At 46.1% G+C, this 25,431-nt stretch overlaps 1 protein-coding gene across 35 annotated transcripts in view; it reads left to right on the top strand.

The window, feature by feature from the left end:
* LDLRAD4 (low density lipoprotein receptor class A domain containing 4) overlaps positions 1–25,431 on the top strand; it is a 429,284-nt gene that overhangs the window by 2,843 nt on the left and 401,010 nt on the right. The window lies entirely within an intron of this gene.

The raw sequence follows: 25,431 nt of genomic DNA, 5'->3' as shown, positions 1-25,431 counted from the left end.
TACAGCAAAGGTTCTGTAGAGTCTGCACTGAGAAACTGCCATTGCATCAAGTCATGTTCTGCATTTTGCATATGAATGTGTTGTCTTCTCTTGTCTTCTTAATATTGTCTTCTTAATATTGGGTTTACTGTCATCTCTACATCTGCCTTTGTACTCTGCACAGTTCTCTTGGAACATATTCTTTATGTTCAGTAAAGGATCATAATGTCAAATTTGAGTCATTACAAAGACAAATGAGTAGATCTGAATACTACCCGTGTACATTTGTTGAATTATAATTTGGGTTTGCTATCAACCCTTCAATGCCATTTGATGGCCCTTGCATAACAGTGGGGGTAAATTCCTCATGATCTCTGAAAGCTTAATTCTTTTAAGAGCTTCACTTTGCTATTGACATTGAACACACTGTTAGGAATTAGGGCTGAGACTGTAAATGCCAGTAAGGGATTTGCTGTAATGGAGTTATAGCTACCTTCCTCCCTTGTTTTAAGAGACTTCTCTAATTTCTTAACATTCTGCTGTTACCCTTGGAAGAATGTGCTGTTGTTGGCCATGGTTCTAGTTCGTGTAGGTTTGTATTTACCATGGAGAAGTCTTTCCCCAGCAGGATTTTAGGGATGTCTCTTGAATCCTCTTTGGGGCTCCGTTTGCATGACAATAATCCTGCAGAGGAACCCAGCCAGTGCCAGCTGCTTATTAAGGGATTTTGTGCCAATTTGTTGGCACATCATTTGAGATTCAAAGTCCACCCCTCTCTCCAACCAGAGTATATACATACATAGACAAATATTTATTTTCCCCTAACTGCTGACAGTGTTCTAAGAATAGTTTTCCTGCCTGGCGTGCTGAGAGCAAGGACCCGTCTGTCTGCAGAGGTGTTTACAATTTGGGACTGTGCTGCTGTCTTGGTTGACTTAGCAGCCTGGCAGAGCAGCCTTGCAGTTCATGGGACACTGTCTGTTTTTTATCTGGGCTGCTGGAGGGGCACCTCCCAGCCTGACAGGGAACCCGGAGAGGCGAGAGTGACTTTTGCTCTCAGGGTATTTCTGGCCTGCGGTCAAGTAGAGACTGTCTGGGCAGGAGGTGATTGCTCTGTGTCATCGTGTAAACCCCAAGCACTCTCAGGGCTTGGGGCAGGAACACTTGCAGCTGTGACTGGTCAGATCTTTCTGGTATCCCTTGCCATGTTTCTTCTCATCTTTCTTCTGAATCTAGGCTTATGGAGTCTCTGTGCAGTGTCTGTCCTTTGGGCAAGAGTTAATAGAGAATAAAGCGAACTCTAGGAGCGATGGCTATAAAAGACCAGCCTATGTCAACCTGGAAAATTTTTAGAAGTGTTTAACATACTTTAACACATGCCTATTAAATGTCAACAGTGGCAAAATTGCTATGTAGTCCCAAATTGCTCCTTCCTCCCTTTTTCCCCTCTTCCCTTCCTCCTTTCAATTCTTCCTTTTTTGGGTCTCAGAAAACTCCTGGAAGCCATGATTTTCTGATGTCAAAGTGACTTTCTGCTTACATGGGATTTGTTAGTCTAGAATTACACCTTGACCTATATTATAGGTGTGCATGGGAAGTGAATCTTAAGTTTTAAAATAGGAATGTAAAGCTTCTGCCTATCATTTGAAAATGTAGGCCACCTGACCTACCACTTTTTAGGGAGATATTTTTTTTGTGGTGTTATTTGCCTCATTGTTAGGCAACTGAAGAAACAGGCGAGCACCTGTATTATTAATTGTTACAGGGACGTTTGGTTCATATTTCCAATTAATATTGCTTTTTTCTCTATCATAGGAAGACTTGAAAATAATGTTTGTGTTATCTCATATCCTTGTGATTTAAGTATGGATTGCTTTTCTTTGAATTCCCACTAAAAATGGTACTTTTGGCCTTTTAAGCTGTTTTTGTGAGGACTTTTCTTTCCACCAAACTTGTTTTCCAGATAGGTCTTGGAAATTACGAAGAACATAGCTATAATTTCTCCCTTGATTGGCAGCTGAGAGCTTTCCCGGACAAAAATAAGGCTGCGCTGTGCCAAATGGTTGACTTTTCTAGAATAAAATCTCTAAAGGGTATGCAAAAAGTCCTCTGGTTAATATATTGGCATTCCCAGAACCCACTAAAACTCCGGCAGCCTGCCAGACACCACTTAATGAGGATGCAGAATGTCTGGCTCAAATCCCCATGAGCAGAAGGGGGTGGGGAGCTGATGTCCACACCCTTTATTAATTTTTAATGACTGTACTTTTGTTTTGCAGATTTTGCTCCGTACCCCCCTCACGACTGACCCCCACCATTCCATCCTCCTCCCCCATCCATTTATTTACTCATTTACTTGGCATTGGAAAAATGTTGAGACTTTCAAGGTTAAGAATCCTGCTGAGGGATCATTTCTGTTTGCATGGATTCTTTTGTTGTTGATTTTCTTTCTTTTTGTTCCTTTTCTTTCTTTTCTTTTCTTTTGGAAGAGGAAGAGAGAAAAGGAACAGAAAAGGAGATGACAGCTTTTTTTTATGATGCTTTATTGTCTGCTGGAAAAGAGAAGCATTTATGAAACTTTAAGTTTGTCAGACAGTTTATATGACAGTGCAAGTTGGTGCTTGCCAAGCTCCAGACAGATTGCTAATGTTACATGACAGGGATAAATAAATTACTGCTGTCTGCAACACGCTTGCACTGCAAACGCACTCTGCAGCCGGCCCGCTGGGCGCTGTGCACCCAGGGAGCCTGTTGGATGTGCAGCTGCGTGGAAGGCGTCTGCCTACTGCCTAGAATTCTGTGACTTGGTTCAGAAATGAAAAGGGTGTGTCTCTTGCGTTTATTTTTGGCAGTGCTGCAGGGCAGCAGAATCCGCGTAGCAGCCCTGTGTCCTTGGTTTTGCTGGGCGGCTCTGCCCCCTTGCCCTGCCCCTCACCTTCCTCTTCTTACTCCCCCTCCCCCCATTCTTCCCTCCTCCGTACCAGGGGGCATGGCACCTAGTCTTCCTCCCAGGGACCTGCTTCGGATGAAACTAAACTTTGTTCTTAGCTGCTCAGGCCCTAAGATTTCTCAAAGCCAAGTTTCAAGCTGTTTATGGTTGCGTTCCTTCTGCAGGTGCAGACACTGAGAACAAATTGTCTGAGATAAGTGTGTGTGCTGCCCTGGGAGGGGGCTGGGTGGCACTCCTTGGGCATAATGTACTTTCATCTCTGGCAATTTGGATAGTCAGCTGGCAGAGTGACAGGTGTAATGAACTTAATGGTCTTGCTCTAGTTGTTAGCGGACACACTGCTCATATTACAAAGCCACCTCCTAAGTTGGGCCCCTGCCAAATGACTTGCTTTTCTCTTTGCAGACAGGATTCAGAGCCTGGACTGCTCAAGTGATGTTAAGGTCAGGAATTGGGTGGGTATGAGTGACATCTGTGTGTCCTCATCCACATGGTCCCTAGCTGGACCTAGAATTTCTTTTCAAAGTAACGCCGTTCCATCTAGTTTGCAAAAGGGATTCATCCCCTCCACCCCTGGCTAGCCATCCGTCCAGTGAGGTGTGGCAAGGACCCTCTGTGCTCGGGCTCCCTGCCTCTAGGGGCTGCAGAATGGCAGGCTTCCTGCGGTGCCTTGTTGGTTCCTGTGCATGGCCACCATTATCCAGAAATGGGCTGGGCTGTGACGGCTGGTGGAGGCACAGCCAGGCATTGTTTTTATGTCTGTGGCCCCAGGGGCCTGCAACTTCTACACAGAGTTGGGGAGGGAATTTCCATAAAAAAATCGCACTGCTTCTGAAGGCAAGAGCCGGAGAGCAGGAGGCCAGGCTGCTTTTGGAAGGGCTCCTGGACCTCTGGCCACCCCACCTCCACCCGGGCACTTGGCCAGAGACTAGCAGCAGCCATTCCAAACACTTGCATAGCACTGACTATGTGCCAGGCTGTTCTTAGTGCTGAGTGTATATTAACTAATTTAATCCTCACAGCAGCCCTATGCTATAGTACTGCTACCACCCCTAGTTTGCAGGCAGGCAACAAGAAGGCCTGAAATGGCCCAAAGTCACACCACTTGTAAACAATGGGTGGAGCTGGACGCAGCCCAGGCAGTCTCTCCCTTGGGGTCTGGGCTTTGACTCTGGAGCTGCACGAGACAGAGCCCAGGTCAGAAGTTCTTCATCAGGGACCACTCACCACCTGGGTAGAGGGGGATGGTGCCATTTCTCTGCTTGTCCCCATATAGGCCCTAGTGACTCTATCCTGCCAGCAAGCTCCTTCCTTCTTCCTTCCTGCCTTTGTCTGTGGCTCTGATTTATAACCCTCTTACCTCTGTTCCCGTTCTTATTTCTAACCTCTGCTGTCTTTGCCTTTCTTGCCTGTGGTAAGAGCCTTGGTTTTGAGAATTGGGCCATTGGCAGCTTTGCTTTGTCTACATTGAACCTTGAGTTCCTGGAAAGAGAGGCAAAGTAAAAATCAGCAGGAGTCTTATTGCTGCCTGGATGTGTTCAGCACCGTCCTGTAAAGACCACTTCTGGTAGTCTTCTCTGGGTGTAGGTTTTTGGAGCATCAGAACCCGTTTTCTTGGGATGAATGGAGGCCTGAGGACGACGAGCCCTCCGTCTTCTGTGGGTCTGGGATAAGGTCAGATGAGGCCCTCCTCGGTTGTCTGTTCACTCAGAAGAATCCAGCTTGGCCCAGTACGTGGAATGCTACGTCACAGTTGGGAAAAAAAATGAAAATGCAATCATATTTTTAAGATTCTCCATTCCGCTCCGTGGGGGCATAGATTAGTCAACCATACATATCAACATGTACTTCTTGTGAAATATTGTCTGTCTTGGACAAACCTAAGTGTTCGAGATTGTGGGACCTAGAGCGAGTTCCCAGGAGATGCACACTTACTTGTGCCTGGCAGGACAGCTCTTCAGCTCTTGGAAACCTTCCCTTGGCAGCAGGACAGGGATAGGAACCCATCATAGCCCCTGAGCTCAGCCAGGTGACTGGAATGGTGCCGTCTCCTGTATAAGTATCTATTATGATGCCCACACATTGTAGGGCATTTCTGGGCCTTTATTGCCTTTGATCCTCACAGTGGCCTGGAATGGGGTTGGACAAGTGTGCTCCTCTTTGTGGTTGAGGCAATGCAGGCCTCTAGAAGGTCCTGTTGTGGTCTATGCTCTGTCCTGTCTGTCTCCACAGCACTGAGCATATACATCTTCATGTGGTGTGTCCCAGACTGCATGGTAGCCATCAGCGACCAGGATGAGGCCTGTTGCAAAGTGGCCATTCATGTCACCACCTGTGAGGCAGATGTGAGCACAGCCAGTCAGGGACAGATGTGGGGGGCCCGGTGCACTGCTGTTGGTCCAGCGCTCTGCCCACTGTGTTTGAACCTGACTTTTTATTCCATAGAGTCTTTCAGGCCTGGCTGAAACTAGGGTCACAGATCTAGTCTCTGAAATATTTTTTTTCATGATTATATACTTATTGAAGATAATTAGGAAAATATGAAACAAAGAAGAAAATAAAAATGATTGAAATTACCTGTGGTTCCACTACTTTTAGAGATGACCTCTGTTAACAGTTTAGGAGAGTCTTTCCAGGCTTATTTACTGATTAATTATAAAATCATGTATAGAATTTACATACTTTTTTTAAACTTAGCATTCATTCCATCTTGAACATTTTTTCATGTAATTTAAATGTTCTCCAGAAATACCACTGCTGATGACTGTAATATTCTACTCTATGGTTATATTGTTATTTTTAACCTGCTTAGGGACATTGAGGCTATTGCTGGTTTTCTCTATTATAAATGACAGTGCATTGAATATGTTGATTACATCCTTTGGATAGATTCCTAAGCGGGCAGTTGGTGGGCATAAGAACTTTTAGAGAGTCCTCAAAAAGTATTGCCAGATGGCTTTTCAGAGAGGATGGGGCACTTTACATTCCCACAGATATGAGGGTGACCACACCCTTGCCAATGCTGAATATTGTTATGAAAGAAATCTTCGCAAATTTGTCAGTAAAATGGTATGATGTTTTCCTTCCTGTCCTTTTGTTATAAAAATCTAGGTTTATGTCATCTGGATTATAAGTGAAAAAGAGTTTTGCTGTTTGCTAGAGTTTTGTTATGGGCAAATGCAGTGATGTTAGTGGATGAGCTCACTGTGGGAATAAAACCTTTATGCTGTTTAAAATATTCCTCTCAGGTAGGTTAAGGGCATGAAACAGTGTGATAATATATTTTTAAATAAAATTACTGGATTTTGTGGCCGAGGACCGTACCTAGTCTTTCCCCACGATTCTAACCCTCTCTCCACAGGGGTAACCTGGACGCACGATGGAGGAATGAGGGCCAAGAGAAGGGAGTGGCTTCAGCAACCAGCTGCTTAAAGAGCTCTGTGACATCTTGTTCAGTCACTTCTCTCCATTTGAATGACCGCTTTTTGAGATTAAACTCTTCCCTAGCCTTGCGTCCAAGGATGCAGACATAAAATTCAGTGCCGTATTGTTTCACTTGCTGGTTGATGCTCAACACTGAATGTTGGTATCCTCTGCTGAGGGTGCTTCACTTCCTCCCCTCTACAAATTTGGCAGAGTTTTCTGCTTCCAGCCAAGGCCTGAGCCCTTTCGGAGTTGGATGTAACTATTAACAGTGTCTAGCCTCCTAAGATGGTTGCTCCTGAACCTTGAGAGAAAGGAAAAATCGTTTTAGTAGGTTGTGATTAACTAAAGGCCAGTGGGTTTTGTTTTCTTCAAAGGCAGCCTTTTCAGTTGAAAGGTTGGGACTAGCGGGAGGGGAGCCCATTTACAGTGCTGGTTGGAGGGAGCAAGATATCACACCTGCATCTTTGAGGCTAGTCCTAATTTGCTTGTTCTGTTGACACACACCTTTACACATCTGTTTGTTCACCAGGTGTGCATGCTGGGGGTGTGCGCCACCTGTGGCGTGGTCTGGTGAACACTGCTCAGGGCCCACAGGCTCAGGTACTTGGGCCCCCACACTCCAGGCACAGATGGGAGCTCCACATGGACACTCGTCACTTGTCCTGTATCTCTTCCCTACTGGCCAGCCAGCTGACCACATGCTGTACTCCAGGTGCAAACCCACCCTTGCCATGGCTGGTGGCGCTGACAGAGCCATGACCTTGGAGGTGGAGTGTGCAGAGGATCACCAGTGAATGGGAGGGCTGGTCAGTGGCCACCCCAGTGGTCTGGCCAGCAGGGGTCGGGCAGTGTCTTCAAGGGAGCAGCCCTATCGGGGTCCCTTGCTGGGGTTGGATGGGACGTCCCCAGGGGCGTTGCGTACTAGCAGTGTTATTGAGTAGGTAGCTGGAACGTTTGCTCAGGGCGCTTTGGGTGACTGAAAAATACATCCTGTGTACTTTCCCCATTTGCTGTTGGCTGATGTACACAGGGCTGACAGACTTTTGTTTAATTTGACCTGGCTGGATTTGGCTTGCTCCTTCAGCAGAATGATAAAATGCCAGAATGTTTTTCTAGTGGGGACAGAGGGCCTTTTTGGACATAATGCATGCATAATCTCAAGGGTAGGGGTGATGTTTACAGTGGGATGTCTTGGTTGAACACTTGTTTTCCTGCCACTTCAGTTATTAGGATAAATATTGCACCCCTACAGAACTTAGCTTTCGTCCTCTTGGTGTTTCACTGTGAGATTCAAAACCTTTTACTTCTAACTTAGAGCCTGTGATTTAAATATTTTTTCATCTGAAGAGTAATGTAAAAATAATAAGCAAATAATGTATATATTCAGTCATAACTAGCAGCATGTAGTCAGTTTAGTCCAGAAAAATCATAGTATTTGTTTTCTGATAAAGTTGAACATTAAATGGAGTTGAACATTTGCTATTTAATGGAATTCTTAGTGCATTACTTTGTAGTGTGAATGCTCTGCCTTTTACTGTTATAACGTGGTTTATATGTTGGCTTTTTAAAATCAGGGTACATTTACATACCTAAGGGAATGGCTCCTATTCTGGCATCTGCCATGAAGCAGGCTGTCCCCACTTGACCCACCCGAGGAAGCAACGTCAAGGCTAAAACGTGGGCCTGAGTGGCAGCCGCCTACAACAACTTGCTGTCCGTAGTGTGTGTGGAAAGATTTGAGCAGATGTGTCATCTCCTGGTTTTGGGGAAGATTTTGCCGTAAGGGGGCTGCCTTCGTCTGCTACTCCTAGCTGTCTCTCTGGGCTTCTGTCCGGCCACGTCCCTGGGAGGCTGTGTGATCCTGGGAAGGTCAGTTTGCACTTCTCTAAAAACACTATTTGCCCACCTCTTAGGTTTTGAAGATGATTAAGTAAGATAATATGTATGCAGCCAACAGCTGGGAGGGGTCCAGCTACCATTGTGAGTGTTCAGTAAATGGCAGCTGTCATTACATCAAATAAGTATTTATGAAGCGCCTGCCAGCCTGGTGTGGTGGAGAGCCAGCTCCTGCCCTCTGGGGACTTGGAGACTCAAGAAGATAGACTCTGTCTACAGGAAGCAGCCAGCAAATAAGAGTAGGCAGTTTATAATCAAGTCTCGGGTTAAGAGTTGGGAAACACTGTTCAAGCCACGAAGTCAGGAAAGCCATCTAGTCAGGAAAGGCTTTGGACTTGGAGAGAGTGAGGCCACTGGACCTAAAGGGCAGTGAGCTCTGATGGCCTCCTCGTTCCCTCCCTTCCCTCTGCCTCTGCTCCATACTCATGGAGCATTATGATGTCCAAGCACTGGCTCTGTCCCCACACTGATGGAAGACGGCCCACACGGTTGTCACATGGGTGAGGTTCAATTGTTATGTTGAGGGGGCTGCAGGGATAAGTAAACACTGGTTCTTTTCCTGCCTTCACAGAATATACATCGTGGCCAGAGTTTTGCATTTCAGATATATGTAGGTGTTCTTCTGTGAGGCAGCGAGCAGGTGGGGTAGGAGGGAGCCCAGTGCTGGGGGTGTTGGAGGAAGAAGGTTCTCTCTGGGGATGGGTGGAAGTGCCAGAGGGTTCAGGACAGGTTTTGTGAAAGAAATGGCAGTTGACATGAGCCTCAGATGCTAGCTGGGCAAAGACGGGGGGAAGGAGGGATTGCTGGAAGAGTGCAGAAAGGCGGGGAACTTGGAGGTGTGTTTGAACATCAGTCCGTTGGAGGCGCTCTCGTGGTTAGCGCTGAATAAACGAGTTTGTCATTATGATGGCGCTGGATTTAGGTAGGCAAGACTGGTTCTGTTGTGGAATGTTTTCTCCCATCCTTGCTGAAAACCAAATCAACCAGCCAGTAATGGTGAAGAAAACAAGCCTGTTGGGATACCTGCCTTGTGTCTATTTTCATATCCATTGCTTGTGCTGGAGACTGTCTTGACTACAGTTCTTTAATACTCGATATTTGTTCACAATTTCACAAAATGCTTAGATTTTCATTCTCCATGGAATTCTCACCAGGAAGCCAGGTTTATCGCTTTCATACAGAAATAATAATGCTTTCTATTTGCAAAACATTTGTAACTTTTTAAACCTCTTCACAGACAACATCTAATTTCATGTTCCTTGGCTTTAAGGAACGAATAATTAATGAAATGCACATAGAAGTATAATTAATGGATTTGCTCCTTATTCGTCTCTAATATGGCTATTAGCTGATGGTGGAGTTCAGATTGGAGTTTATTTTAGTGTGCAAAACGTAATTGGAAAGAGATACCCTGTCCTTGTCCAAGCTGTATAGCGGCATGCTTTCTGAAGTTCTCTGGGACCAAAGCTTTGCAGCTTGCTGGCTGAGCAGGCACGCAGTCAACATAGTTTTGAGAGGTTAGGGAAAGGCACTAAAAATCGAATTCGAAAGTACACATAGTTGAATCAAGGAGACTAAAGGGGCCGAACCATGCAGTCCTTTCCCGGATGGATTGCACAGAATGGAGACATTGTTGAAGTGAAGTGTGCGGGCAGCCTGGGGTGGGTGCAGGAGCCGCCTCTCATCTCTTTTGTTAAAGGAAGGTTTGCTGGTGATCTCTTTGTGACACTTAAAAAGCTCTATTAGGTTCTGGCAAATCTAAAGTATCTGCCTGTTGCTAACAGTGGAGCGGGTGCTCCAACACACCCTCTGCTTGCGTGCTGTGTGTCCAGTGCACTTGGGACCTCTGTCCTCAGCCTGTGCTCCTTTTTTCTCAAGGTGATTTTGGCTTCTGTTGTGGTATCAGTTTGTTCAGCTGTGGATGCAAATTACCGTCAATTCTGTCTCTCCTCTTTTAGCAAAATAGTTTTCATTCCGCATCGGGGCCCTTTGTCTGGGTTATATAACGCTGCCCTGTGGCCTCAGCCCTCGGCCAGGGCCTGGCCACCTCTGCCCAGCCCATGCCTCTACGTCTAGCTGCTCTCTTTTCTCCACTCAGCTCTTTGCTGTTGTGTGCGGTTCTGCCTCTTCCACTGTGGTTGCCAGGTGTTCTGCTCTCCTTCCTGTATTCCAAGAAGTTCTTCACACTGCCATTCACACTTGCTTTGCAGTTTTCTGCTCTCTCTCCTCCACAGACCTCAGAAGTGCTGCCTCTAACTCCCGCTCACTAAAACTGAGTCGGGAAACCTCCTGGTCCGCGTGTGGGAAGCCTACTTCTGCATGCTGGGCTGATGCTAAAGAGACAGAGGTTGGAGTGTCTGCCAGCTTTTTCTGGCTTGGACACCCAGTAAAGGGGGTTTAGGTATCATTCAGTAGTTTACGTGGCAAATGAAGGGCTTTCTGATATCTTTGGGTAATTAGTTTGTATGATCAATAAGGACTAAATAACTGTGGCAGAGGGGTCAGTTTGTGGTTGTAGAAGTGCATAGTGAATTAGGTTGAGAGTTTGTAATAACGTGGCCCTGCCTCTGAGGAGGGGTCAGCCCTGAAGGGTAGTGCTGGTGAGATGTGCTCTTTCCATTGGTTAGAAAGCAAACATCTTCTGTACGGTTGGAGTATAGTCTCTGCTGTTGGATAATAGAGTGTAAACTGTGATCTGTTAACTTCATGGGCTTGTTCACTGTGGCAAGAAGATGGCACGATGTCGGTGGGTCCTTCTGGCTTGCTCTTAGAGTTGACAGCAGGGAGCAGCAAGCAGAGCCCAGTAAAGAATATAACAGCTGCTTCTGTGAGCTGGCTGAAGAACCAAGTGCCCTCTTATTTGAAATACTCCATTCTGGGACCTGTTGGTCACTGACTCTGCTGCAGTTTTATTGACAACCTTCTCTAGGTAAGACGTATTTGGGTGCTTGGTCTCCCTGCCTCTGTGATGTAGCCTGCTGAGTAACGCTGCCAGGAGGTATGATCAGTCTCAGAGTCGGTGTTCTATGGGATCTCTCCCTTGTCTGTCAGTGGAGAGAGGTTTCTGAACTGAAAACCTTATACCCACATCTAGAAAGATTAGAGGCAGAATTCTGTTTCATGTATTGAAATTGGTTATATATTTACATAGAGGATCTCACCCCTGGATTCTGAGCTTCACACTCATATCTGACTGCTTATCGGGCATCTCCACTGTCCAGTATGCATCTTCAAGCCAATACCTAAAAACGATGTCCTACTCCCCTCACTCTCCCCTTGTTTCCCCCCACCTGCCCCTGACTGTCCTCTTGTTCCCCCCACCTGCTTCCCCACTGTCCCTTGGCTCCCCCCACCTGCCTCTTTCTGTCCCATCTCAGTAACAGCATTCCGGTCTGCCTGGTGATTCAGGCTGCACATCTTTGAGTCTTTGTTGACTTTTTTTTTTCATAGCTGACCACATCCATCATCAAATCCTTTTTTTTCTGCCTTCAAAGTCTGCCCCAAATCTGGTCACTTGTCACCATCACCACTGCTAGCAGCTCAGTGTATCCCTTCCCGTGCTCATGCCAGAGTCTCCTGACTAGCCACTTTCCTCCCCATCCCACAGTCTTGTCTCAGCCCAGCAACCGTGTGAACCAGGCCCAGCGATTGCGTTGTTCCTCTGCCCCTCTGTAAAGGCCTGGGGGTCTGGCACCCCTCCCCGTGCAGCTGCTTACCATCCCACTCCTCCTCACAGGGCCTTTGTTTTGCTCTGCTGAAACTCCCACCTGGGCGGCTTGTCTGTCCCCTCACGTCATTCAGGCCTCTGTCAGGTGTCCCTCCTCAGGAGGCCATCCCTGACCATGGGCCCTGCCTGGACCCTGTCCTGGTTTTCTCGGTGTGTTCCACAGGTGCTGGTTGTTATCTTCCCACCTAGAAAGTAAGCATGGGAAGGCAGGCATATTGCCCTCTTGTCCCTCATTCTGGGAGATGCCCAGCGGCAGCCCAGGGACTGCAGCCGCATGACCAAGGGAACATGGAGCTGTGGTGCACGGCCAGCGGGAGGACAGTGGAAGTGTGGACAGTGCAGGGCTCAGGGGGGCTCCAGGCCGCTCAGGTCCAGTAGTGTAGTCCCTCCTCCCTCGCAGCTCCTGGGTGGGGCCAGGTGTGGGTGTTGGGCGTCCCACCTCAGTCACTGTGGGTCAGGCAGACCTCCGTGCAAACAGAAAGTCCTACCGGAAATGCTAAAGTACAGCCATGGAAGTGACAGGGAGGAGAAGAAGGCCGCCACATCCCCCGGCCTCTCACCCCCTTAGGTTTTCTGCTCACCTACAGTAGCGTTTTATTTTACTGTTTACCCCCCTAAAGTAAACTACCTACTAGGAGCCAGGAGAAGCAATTGTTTTCTGGACTCTTTTTTTTTTTTTAAAAAAAGATTTTATTTTTTCCTTTTTCTCCCCACAGCCCCCTAGTACCTAGTTGTATATTCTTCGTTGTGGGTCCTTCTAGTTGTCGCATGTGGGATGCTGCCTCAGCGTGGTTTGATGAGCAGTGCCATCCATGTCCACGCCCAGGATTTGAACCGAAGAAACACTGGGCCGCCTGCAGCAGAGTGCGTGAACTTAACCACTCGGCCAGGGGGCCAGCCCCCCTGGACTGACTCTTGCCCTCCCTCTCTCCTCCCCCAAATTTAAGTTGCTGGCTAAATGAATTATGGATGAATTAGATATTATTTTTATGTTTCAAGCAAACTTATCAAACTGTAAATCATCAGTTTTATTAATTTTATTAAAATTATCATAGGTAGATGTTTTCTCTTTAGACAAGATATTGCTATTATAATCTTGCTTCCCCTCAGCTGTTTTCTTCTGTTCTTGGGATCAGGAAAAGTTCAAAGTAGAGAAAATTATGGTCTGTGACTCTTTTTTCCATCTTTTCATAGAAGACTAAGTGTCTGACAGTTCCCTGGAAGTCTGACTCATCTCCTAGACATCTGACTGTGCTTTTATTCTGGTATTAGATATATCTTCTTGAGTTTCATTTTGTTGCCTTGGATTTAAAATCCACAAGGATGTGAAAATTAATTCCTAGTGGAACAGGGAGAAAAAATCCTGAGTAAGGCAAATTTCAAATAGTGGCCGGTAATACAACAATTCACTTCTACTAATGGTTTTCAGCCGCTGTATAATATACATCACACACTAGCCATGCCTGCGGATGGGAAAGTCAGCCTTGGCTAGATCAAGGTCCTCCCTTTACAAGTTTTTCCTTTCCTTCCCGTCCAGAGGATACATCTGCAGTCCTGCCCTGACCAGTGACAGCACACATCCAGCCCCAGGTCGAGTGGGTTTTCTCGAGGGCTGAGCTCCAATCTTTGCCTCTATTGGGAATCTCTGGTTTGAAAGACATGGGCACATGCCATTTTCTCCACCTAGAAAACAGACTGGAAGGAAGTGCACCCAGGACATTAAAAATAGATGTCTTCCAGTGTAGTACTAAGGGTGATTTTAAAAAATTCTACCTTTTCATCTTTTCCATATTTCCTACAATGATCATTTTTATAACAAGAAAATACCCGCTGAACTTGATTTCCTCAGGGCATGGAATAAAAAGTCAGTTTCTGAAAAATTGTGGAAAACAATTTGATGTGTGTCTTTTTAAGCATTTTGGAAGCATGGATGGAGTTGCCATGGGGACGGTAAGGTTTACTCTCTACAGAGAGTGGTTCCATCTGGCACCACATGCTCCCTGATCTGAGCCGGGCAGTCCTACGCACAGCAGAGTTTCTCATTAGATGTGGAAACAATTACACATAGAATCACGATTCCATCTTTTTCTCCCTTAAATCACCATTTAGCTTTGATCTAATAGCAGGAACACAATTCTAAACTGCTTTCTGCAACCTCTGACTGTTCTGTCCTGTTGTGACCTGTGAGACTTGGTGCGTTACTTACGGTCTGAAGGATTTCTGTCTTTGCTGGTGGAGTAGAGGTGCTTCTTGAACAGAGTGCACAGCGTCATACTCTTGTCACAGTTGGAGTTGATTTTCTTTTGCAGAAGTGCCGACATCTCTTTCAGAGACTCTGTTTTCGTTTCCCTTCGCTTTGCCCCTCGAAACCAGTCTCCTTCCCTTCATACACTTGCTTAGAAGCAATGTGGTCCCATCTCAACTAGAGAGAAAGTTATAACGTTCTGTCCTGGAGTCATGGTGGGGACATAATGCATGCAAATAAAGTTCAGTTTCACATTTAATGGAGAATGAAACAAAGTGATTAAGAAAAGCAGTAGGGCTTCTCTTTGTTTGTGGGTCTTCGGTTATCACTGGAGGACTCATGGGGCTTGTATGGTGGTGCAGATGCTGACTCTGGGACACCTGGCAGCCAACTGGTTGCAATCGGGTGGCATTCTCAGAACCCTGGTGGGGGCACTGGACTGGATGTCAGGGGCCCCCGTGCTGGTGCTGCTCGTGTTCTCAATTTGGCGGTGTGATCTTAGGTGAGTCTGAGTTCCACCTGTTCCCTCATCTGGAAAACGGGGGTGGTGACACTTGCCTTCTCATAGGGTTATTGTGACTGTCAGATAAGATGGTGCAGGTGTCTGCTTTGAGAAGCAGAAGACTAAGTTCTAGGAAGGTGCGTTGCCCCCATGTCTTGGTCATTGGCAGGGTCACTCCGTGTCCTGCTATATCCTACCGACTTCCTCTCATGATCTGATGGCCTGCGGCTCTATGAAGCGACCATGGATGGCCTATTAGCACCTACAGCTTCTAGTTTAGATGCCTGGTACGAAGGAAGGTTACTGTGATCGAGGGACTTGTGGACAGTGGCCAGCTAGCATATTGTTTCTTTCTTGCCTTGGAGACAGGTGATTATTTTACTCCTAGCCCCAGGGCCAAGGGGAACTGGGGTGGTTCTGCTTAATGGAAAAAGCAGTTGGAAGACATTCATGGATTCTTGTTCCCAGCTCTGTCCCCTAGTAGCATTGTCCCTAGAGCAACTCTGGATCCATTCCTTCAGTGGACACTCGTGCTTGACTGTCGTGGACCACGCACCATGGTCGTTTAAGACCTCTGGCCTCAGTTTCCCCACTGAAAACCCCCTTCAGGGTGGCATTGCTGTGTAGTGCTTCCTATGCATATTTCGTTTGGTCCATTTAATTCATTTATGGGGTTGGGTAGTGTATGATCATTCCCATTTTACAGATGAGGGAACTGAGGCCTAAAGAATTTTAGCAACTTGTCTCGGGGACACACTGTTAAGCTGTCTTCTCCAAAATCAGTGGCTGGTGTGGAGCCTAGTGGCTCCCTGGGCCTCTCCTGGCTCACAAGTTCAAGGAGCCTACCCCCTCAGGAGTCATGGCTCTTGGGCTGATTGTAGGAAATGGACAGTGGAGTGGGGATGTTTCCGTTTCATTCTTACACATCAAGCAAGTGCTCCAAAAATCCATCTAAAACCCTATGAACTACTGGGAGCTACAGACTTAATAACAATGCCCAAAATATCTGAGTCGTAGGGACATCCTCTCACTTTGCCACCCAAGCACCAGTACAGGTCTAGGATTTCTCTTTGTTGTTTTCCAGGAGAGGAAATGGAGGCAGAACTCTAAGGACTGGCCATGGTTAGTTGTAAAGTGAGGCAGACCCATCTTGTCTTTGCTCTCAAAAATTCACTGCTGTCTGGCTGGTCTCCTTTATGCATCTCCTCTTGTTGGCAGCCCCTTTGCTCAACTGGAAGGATATTGGAATTGCCCCCGCTATGCAATTTTTAAAATATTTCTAAACGTCCTTAAAGCTCTTTTGGAGGGCCTTCTTTATTTAAGTTGCTAATTTTCACACAAAAGGAAGACTTCTATATCTTACTTGGTATGCTGAGTTTCTGTGATAAACTGGGTTATTTCATAAAGTTGCTGGGTAGTTAAGAGAAAGGGTGAGCAAGAGAGAAGATGTGCAAATAGGCAGAGTGGTGCATGGGGAGGATGTGGGCTCTAGAGCCCCACCAACCTGGGTTCTAATCTCTGCTGAAATGTGCTCCAAAGGTGTATTACTTTTTAGGGTCCTGGAGAGACTCAGTGAGATCCATCAGTGAGTGATGCCTGAGTTGGGGCCAGCATGCAGTAGGTGCTACAGGACTGCTGACTGTGCCTGTGTTTGGAGTGTGGAAATGTTTATAAAGCTGGTTGCAGGTTGGCTGTCAGACTGCTCGGTGAAGGCCATTGTGGACACGTCCCGCCCACCACCCACTGGAGCCCCCGCCCCAGCAGGGCTCACGCGGCAGTTTCTGCATGAAGTGTGAGCATAAAGATTGCTGCTTGTAACTGCGGGTTTGATAGAAGATTTGTGTCCTGGACCCAGCTTGCTGGTGGGGGGGCCTGATGGAAGGGGAGAGGATACTGGAAATGTTAATGCAGCTAATCCAATGAGATTAGCCTACTGAGCTAAGGGATTTGAGGGAACAAAGGGTATTGAAGGGACCACTTAGAAGTTTAAACAGACTCAGTTCTCCCTTTTCACCTAGTCTTGTATAAGGATTTCAATAGCTCCTAAATGAGCTGGCCTGAATGGCAATAGCGCCCTTTTAAATTCTAATTAGCTGGTGAATTAACTAGTATGAATTTTGATTAGTTAGGATGAATTACAGGTATTAATGATTGTACAGTCTTAGAGCAAATGAAAGTAGTGGTTATCCAAAGGGGGCTTCAGCCAGTCATCAGGGGAGGGACTTGAAATAGTCTCAGAAAGACTGGGCTCTCTTTTCACACTGCATTCTTTACCCTTTAAAGCCCGGACTAGAGCAGTGTGGAGTGGGGACAAGATGCGGGCACCTTACTCTCCTTGGTGGCCTTGGGAGGAGCAGAGCCTGTGTTGGTGACTGGCGGGCCTCCAGACGTGCTCTGCAGTGTGCCCCGCCACGCGGCTTCACCAGCTTCCCTGCTAGAAAAGGCTGTGGCTATAGACGTCCCTCCCAGGGCTGGCCTTGACTGGTTCTGGGGCTGTAGTGTTTATGTTTGCAGTGGCTGGCCCTGCAAGCCCTCCCCACGCCGGTGACAGGGGGCTGCCCCTTTTTGGCCAGTGAAGGGAATTCATAAGTATGTCAATATTTCTTTGGCCTTGCTGTGTTTCAGACAGCCTTGCACATAGAAGCTCATTGCTCAATAGTTAAATAGGCTCATATTTTCAAAGACCCAACCCAGACCCATTTTGATGATGGAGACAGGTCACCCCCATCTTCAGGATGCTTTGGAAAGAGTCACAGGTTCATTTACAAACAGAGCAGCCAGGATGCCCCAGCCTTGCGTGGTCCAGCATGTTGAAAGCTCAGCTCCTGGTTGGCAGGTGCTGTGAGCTGCAGGCTCTGCACCTGGGCCCTCCCCTTCTGCATGCCACTGTCCTTCTCCTTGCTCTCACTCCCTACCCTCTTGTCCTTCCTCTGTCTTCTTGAACTAGGAGGTGTTGCTCCACCTTCCCTTCTTCCCCTGAGGTTCTCCAAGGCCATGTTCAAGGGGGCTGACAGGTCCCCTCCCTCCTCTTTGCTTCCTCAGAGTTTGATCATAGTGTGTGTACATGTGCTAGTGTGCGTGTGTTTGCATGCAGGTGCATGCATTGTGTGTGCATGTGTGCGTGTGCATGTATGTTCATATGAGCTCACACCACTGTTTGCTAATGGACTGTGCTTGCACCTGCCTTCCACACAGACCATAAAGTCTGAACCATTGGGTTCTGTACTGTGCACTTTCATGTTCCAAGTGCCCAACACAGGCCTGGTGCATAGTAGATCTTCAGTGACAGCTGGAGATAGATGAGACACAGCAGTGAGGGGGGTAATAGCAGATTGTGGTCTAATCTCATGCTTTTTGTCTAAGAAAGAATTGGCCTTGCTTTAGGCAGACTTGATCCCCTACTCCTTTATTTATCTCTCTATTGGGCACCTCACACGTTATGGTATGGTGCTAGTTTATGAAGATCCAAAGACATCTGAAAGTTGGTACTGGTCATAGTGCTTCCTTTGTGATTTCCCATCATTGTCTGTGGATTCAGAAGTTCAGCCAGAATATTCTTCAGGGACGACCTCCCAGAGGCTCTTCAGCAATTCCAACGTTCATTATCACTCTGAAAAAAAAAGTTTTGATACTTTGAGAATTGAGATGGGGCAGAGATCCCACCTGGAGATAGAGACAGCAAAACCTTGGCTAAATCAACATCAGCATGGTTGGACCATCAGCGTGTCTGAGGGACAAAGGTTAGGAGCAGTGGGAGCAGCTGTGGGTGCAGACCCCCAGGACTCCTTGCCAGAGGGCTGCTATTTGAGGGCCTTGATGGTCAGCCAGCCTCACAGCTTCTTGCCCTTTACTGACCAATTGGCCAATGCAAGGGTGACCTCTGAACTTTGTTTTCTCCCCCTGAAGTGGTGCTGCAAAAGTGCTCTTCCTTCAATAGTAAAATGGGCTCCTCCATCACTGCCCCCAGTGTGCCTCATGATGGAGCCTTCGGGATGCTGTTTTCATAGGACATTATTAAGCACATTGTACATGAAACTCAGCCAGCCCTGGTGGTCTAGTAGTTAAGATTTAGTGCTGTCACCCCTGGGGCCCGAGTTTGTTTCCGGTCAGGGAATCACACCACTCGCCTCTCAGTTGTCACAGTGTGGCAGCTGCAAGTTGCTGTGATGCTGAAAGCTATGCCACTGGTATTTCAAATACCAGTGGAGTCACCCATGGTGGAAAGGTTTCAGTGGAGCTTCCAGACTAAGACAGACTATGAAGAAGGACCTGGCCATCTACTTCCGAAAAAAATGGCCATGAAAACCCTATGAATAGCAGTGGGGTATTGTCTGATATAGTGCCAGAAGGTGTGAGGATGGTGCAAAAAGACCGGGCAGGGTTCCACTCTGCTGGACATGGGGTCGCTAGGAGTTGAAATCGACTTGACAGCACTAAACAGCATCATCAAAACCACTCTTGCTGTAGGCCACGGTTATAAAGATGACTACCCCACTGTCTAGTATATCTACGTATTTTAATGTAATTAAAAATAAATGTTGTAAGGTTCACCTCTCAGAGACTCTCATGTACCGCAGAGGTCAGGGTAGGTCGGGTTTCTGGAGAAATGGACTGTTACATCTGTATTTTCTGCCATCTGCACGAGACAGGACGACCTTGTTATGGCATACAGAATGGCTCCTGTTGCCTGTCACCCTTTGCTGTGGGGCTAGGGCTCAGGCCTCAGAGTCTAGTTTCATCATGTTTGAGAGTAGCTCAGACTAATGTCTCTATCAGAGAATATATCCCATAGGGGATCTTGGATTTGTTCCTCCTGCACCGGATGCATTCTATTTATTTCTTTATGCATGCCCAGCTTCCTTCCAGAAGTGATTTAAAGACATCTAAGAAAATACATGTAATGTCAAAATAATAATAAAAGATTGAGGGTTTTAGGAAAAAGAAATATGAGTTTGAACATAGCTTTATTAATCTAAGAAGTACTTCAGATGTATTGACTTACTAGAATCCTTTATTTACAAGTGTCCAGGAAAGTCCATTGAAACAATTTTGTTTAGGATTCTGGTATTTCAAGTTTTACCCAAGAGAAGGAAACTTCAAGTCACCCAACACCAAGTTCACATTTCTTTTCCAGTTAAGAGTTTAAAGTTTTAGGGCTCTAAAGAGGCTAATTCCTACTGGTGTTTTGGTCTCAGGGCTGGAGCTGTGTTTGGTGATTAGTGACATCTCGTTATAGTAGGGCAGGCAAGAGCTTTATAGGCTTTGTTCAGATATGGAAAACTACCTTTAAGCACTTACTAATGATTTTCATTAAGAAGTGGTTTTTTCAGAGCAATAATACAGAGATTGATAATATTTTAGCTTTTAAAATATGGTAATCCTGGTATACTATGTAGTCTATATAGTATGTAGAAAGTGAAATAACTAAATGCAAAAGATGTATTGTTTTATTAACTCTAATATAAGTAATTTCCAAGTAGTTTATTTTAATGTCCTCTAAAAGTTTTGTCTGGCCTTCCACTCGGCTCTGACCTGCCTTGTCCCAGCTTCATTTCTGCTGTTGTGCAGGGAGAGCCCCGGTGGCTCCAGGTTAGCACCTCATCTCATTTATGGGCAGCAGCGGTGCTGCCTGCTGCTTTGCCTTCTCTCCGCTTTGCTGAGAGCATCCCGGCTGCCTATCTCTCGGAGGCTCAGCTCTCAGGGTGCACTCGCTCCGCCTTTGTGCCTTTGTTCCCACATCTCTCCTTTCTGCATCCCCTATTTGAGGGTCTTGGAGCCATCTTTTATGCTAGAAGCTCTTAGAGCCTTTGCGTCTGAACCCAGCTGATCTTAATTTCCCAACCAGGCCATGTTTTATTTGAGAGCATTTTACAACTTGACTTTCTAAAGGGGTAAGGCCACCTTGCCATGGACCAACATGGTATGGGAGGCAGGCCCCGCTGGAGCTGTCCCTTCCCTTTGCCACTTCTGGCTCTTAACCTTGGGCACATTACTAACATCTGAAGAGGGGCCCTCTCAAACTGTGAGGAGGAAAAATGAGATATAATATGGGACACGGCACTTGAAACTACATCAGCATATGAGCATCCATCCATGTATGCATCTACCCCACCCAACCCCACCCACCTATGTATCTGTCTTTCGCTTATTAAACTTAATTGCCAAGCATAAATTAAATTAATGTTAGGGTAAAAGCCCCCAATTTTCTCTATTACCTACTTATGCTTCTCTTTTTTATTATAATTATTAATTAACTTTTGAAATCTTTAAAAATTATTTATTGATCCACATGGAGTGTATTGTGGTTAATATAATCACTTACATTACTGTAAGTGTTGCCGTCGAAAGCTTAGTCTTCCTTCCTGCCTCCCCCTGACACACACTCATGCCACATACACAGATATACATGCATTCAGATGTACACACACACAGTGTCGTATGTTTGAATGTTCCTGTGTGGAGTTTGAGCTTTTGGCAGAGTTTGTGGATTGAGCCTATGGTTGGGATTTTCTGTCTTTATGGACAGGTGGGAGTACTCATTTTAAAGTTAAATTTAATAAATATTTAGAAAGCTTGCATCATATGCCTCATTAGCAATTTTGTTAAGCATTCTGGAGGAAACAAACAAAAGCACATGAATTATCTGTGTCCCGTGGGCCGTCTCATTTTTGGGGGGCATTGCTTCTTGTGCACATGAGATTCTTGGAGAGTACTCTCGGTTTTCTCATTTTGGTGGACCTGCACACTCCATTTGGTGGAGTGCCCCCCATAAGTAGAGCTGTGCTTGAGTCAGTGCCATAAAGGGGAAATGTCAGGAAATGATTTCAGGGGGCAAATAGTGTGCATGAATTGCGTATGCAGGAGTGACCCTGACTTTTTGGAACTACGTGTCTCTGGACTTGGAAGAGCACCAGGTGTGTCACCCAGTCCATCTTGAACCCTAGGAAGGGCTGACTACACTGTGGCCCCAACCTACAGGGGGCATGCTTAATTCCACCTTGGCCTGCCATTAGTGAGTCCTTATTCAGTACCAGGGATAAAGGGGGAGATTCCAGGTAAGACAGGCAAGTAAGGGGAGAGTTTTTTATTCATGCATTGGATTTAAGTGATGTCAGTTTTGGGGGCTGCCTGCAGTTTTCGCTGAGTTTATTCTAACAGGAAATACTACTTCTCATTACTATTCATATAAGACTTTGCCAAATGCTTACTATATGGATATTATTGCCATCCCCACTTTCCAAATGTGGAAACTGAGACTCGGAGAGGTTGAGTGATGTGCCCAAGTCAACCCCACACAGGAAGGAGTTGGCTCTGTCCCTCAAGCCCACGTCTTTGACCCTGGCTCTCTACCTGTCTTGCTACAGCCCATGCATCCCTAAGGAATGTGGACAGTAAAATTTCTCCAAACAGGACCGGAGTAGACAGCATGATTGTTTTTGCTTCAAGAAGGCAAAGAGAGTGATGTTTCCTGGATCACCTGTACAGTCAGCAGTGCCTGGCCGCCCATTGGGGGTGAGGGGGTAAAGGCCCTTACAGCTCTGCCCAAATGTGAGCGTGGGCCTGGTTTTTACTTCTCTTCCTGTTGGCTTCCGCATCTACCCGCCTGTGGCCCAGTGGTAGGACTAGGGGAACAGGGTGTGCTGAGTGCTAAGCATGTGTCCAGTGTGTAGTGGGACTCAGAACACTGTAGCTGTCAGTGCTCTTTTCTACAGAGTGGGCCTCTGCCTGGAATTACAAGGCGGGCACTGACAGATGTATAAGTAGATGCTCAAGAGCAAATTAAAAATGCATTGTTAAAAATGTATCCAATGTGTGAACAAAGATTGGCATGAAGGTTGGGGCCCTGTATTTTTAGAGGCTAATTAAAGTGCATGAACAATGATAAATTCAGATACCCATATCATCTAAAATCGCCATACAGCATTCACTGAAGAGCTAATTGCATAGGATGCATAGGATGCATAGCTTGCAGAGGTCCAGTGGTCTGTGGCTGACACTGCCATCAGGTGCTGCCTGCTTCTGCCCATACTAAGATCAGACTGTGCCCACGGGGCCTGGCCCTGGGGACCTCAGGTGCCTGGTGCCTGGTGATGTACATTCAGTGTGTTTCTGCAGCCCTGTTTGGGACACGTGTGGAGTTCTCCCATGCCACTTGTGTAAATCACTCGCAGAAATCTGTGGTCAGGTTTCTGTAAAGTGCTTCACTGGTGATGAGGAGAGGGAGAGTGATTTATTATCGATGGGTGCTCACATACCGAGGTTACATGCAGTTGCTTCCCTTTAGTTGGCCCTGCCGTACTATAAAGTGCAGGTGCCGCAGCCTTTACTGGGTGATTGGCCCGCCGTTTATTGGCTGGAGTAGGTATTGGAGTGGGCAGGGTTCTGTAAATAAAGGTGACAGAATTCCCCGTTTTTGTCGCTGTCTTGGAAAACTGGCCTCCGGAGGTGAGCTATGGAGTGAGCCGTATTAGATGCTGTCTTCTTCTCTTGCAATGTGTAGTCAGTTCTTTGGAGGACCCAGTGGTCTGCACTCCTGATGTTCTGTTAATCACGCTTAGAAATGAGATCATGCGCACTTAGTAACCTCAGTGTTAAACAGTCTTGCAGGTAGATCACAAATGACCAATAGCTGAGATTTTTAAAACCAGATTAATTTTGTTCCTGAAAGTCTGTGGTGTCTTTTTATCTGCTAGCACTTTAAAACATTTTTCCTAACAGAAAGTATGTATTCATTGCAAACAGATACAGTGATAGTGTGCTAAGCACAATAAAGACCAGGGATAAACTCAAGGCCTCTAAACGTCGTCTTTAGAAACACATCCGTCCTCACCAGACAGTCTTTGAAATTCCTACCTGGCTAGTTTTTTAGGTGCAAGGAGGTAGTAGGTATTATGGGTAATGTTTAGGGTGGCTAAGGAATTTTAAAGTCCGTATCCCTCCCCTTTTTATCACTAAACCACTACTTTTCTTTTTTTTTAACTTTCCATCAGTTATTTTGAAATAATTGATTCTGTAGATTTACACAAGACTTGTAAAGATAGTGTGGAGCTCCCGTGAACCCTTTATCTAACTTCCTCTAATAGTAACATCTTATACAGCCATGGCAGGCTTATCACAGTAACACTGGGATAATTTTTTTTTTTTGAGGAAGATTAGCCCTGAGCTAACATCTGCTGCCAATCCTCCTCTTTTTGCTGAGGAAGACTGGTCCTGAGCTCACAACCATGCCCATCTTCCTCTACTTTATGTGTGGGACGCCTACCACAGCATGGTTTGCCAAGTGGTACCATGTCCACACCCGGTCTTCGAACCAGTGAACCCTGGGCTGCTGAAGCGGAACGTGCGAACTAAACCACTGCGCCACCGGGCCGGCCCCACACTGGGATAATTTGATCACATATCAAATTAACATTGGTATAAAACTGCTAACTAAAATCACAAACTTGATTTGGGTTTTACCGGTTTTTCTACCAACATCCTTTTCTATTCCCGGATCCAATCCAATATGCCATATTGCATTTAGCCACTGTTCTTTTTTATTCTTTAAACAATTTCATTTTTAACTCTTTATTATGGTAAAATTTCAAACTCTGTAAAAGTAGAGAACAGTGTAGTGAATCCGAGTCGATCATCACCCATTCTCAACCATGATCAACATACGGCTAATCTCACTTCAGTCCCCCACCATTTGCTATTGAATAAGTTGGTCTTAAACAAGTGATCGTGACCCTTGGCAGTATCCTTCATAGGCATGTGCATCTCCTGCAGAGTGTGTACCTGGTTGCATGCTAGTTGTGTGTCATCACATGGTCCCTTCCTAATGCTCTGGAGTTCTACTGCAAGCACGTTTAAATGAGAACTGAATTTGATCTTTCTCCTGCTTTCTGCCTTTTCCCAGTTATTGGCTGGCACCTGACACAGTCATTACCTCCATTAGGCGTTATCTGGTAATTGTTTGTTGAATGAATGAGTGAACCACTAGCCTACTAATAAATAGGTTTATGAGTTTAACTACTAAGCTACTTCCCACCAAGGTGTTAATAGCTCTTAGTGTTTTCAGTGTGGACGCCTTGGGGTCATTTACATTTTAAGAAGATAGTGTCTTGAAGAGCAGTTGCTTAACCGAAAGGTGGAATTCCTGACCCTGTGGCCAGCTACTGGAGGAGAGTAGGATGCCTTTCTTACTCTTCAAAACAAGTTAGTGGCATATATGAAAACTTAACCCTGGTGACTGAACGAGGCAAATTGAAAAGAGTGTTGTTTTTATGGTTCCATATAAATATGATTGTTTGAAGGGGGCTTGGGTCCTTCAGTGAGAAACAGTATGTGTTGGAATATCTCCTCTTATTGGAATAAGTCTCCTTCCCGTAAATAAAGTTTTTAATGAAAAATTGACATCATTGCTGAAGCTCAAATGTGAATATCTTCATTCTTTCAACACTTATTTACTGTGCACATTCTGCTAGGTGCTTGGGGCGCAGGGCAGGGCATCGATCTGTGTCTGGCCAGGTGAGGGGTCTCAGGTAGCCTTTGATGCACACATGATATACTTCCAATAGTCATTGCTAATATTAGTACAGTTATGAATAGAAAACCAAGATCCATGGCAGGGTTGGCACCACAGTCATTCCACGGGCACTTGGTGGGTCCCCAGTGTGGCGTTAGGTGCTGGGACTGCTGTAGATGTGGGCAACAAGGTCTAACTT

Source organism: Equus caballus, chromosome 8 (assembly GCF_041296265.1).
Source record: "Equus caballus isolate H_3958 breed thoroughbred chromosome 8, TB-T2T, whole genome shotgun sequence".
Lineage (NCBI taxonomy): Eukaryota > Metazoa > Chordata > Mammalia > Perissodactyla > Equidae > Equus > Equus caballus.
The sequence above is the reverse complement of the archived record's forward strand: the minus strand, read 5'-3'. Positions and strand labels throughout refer to the sequence as shown.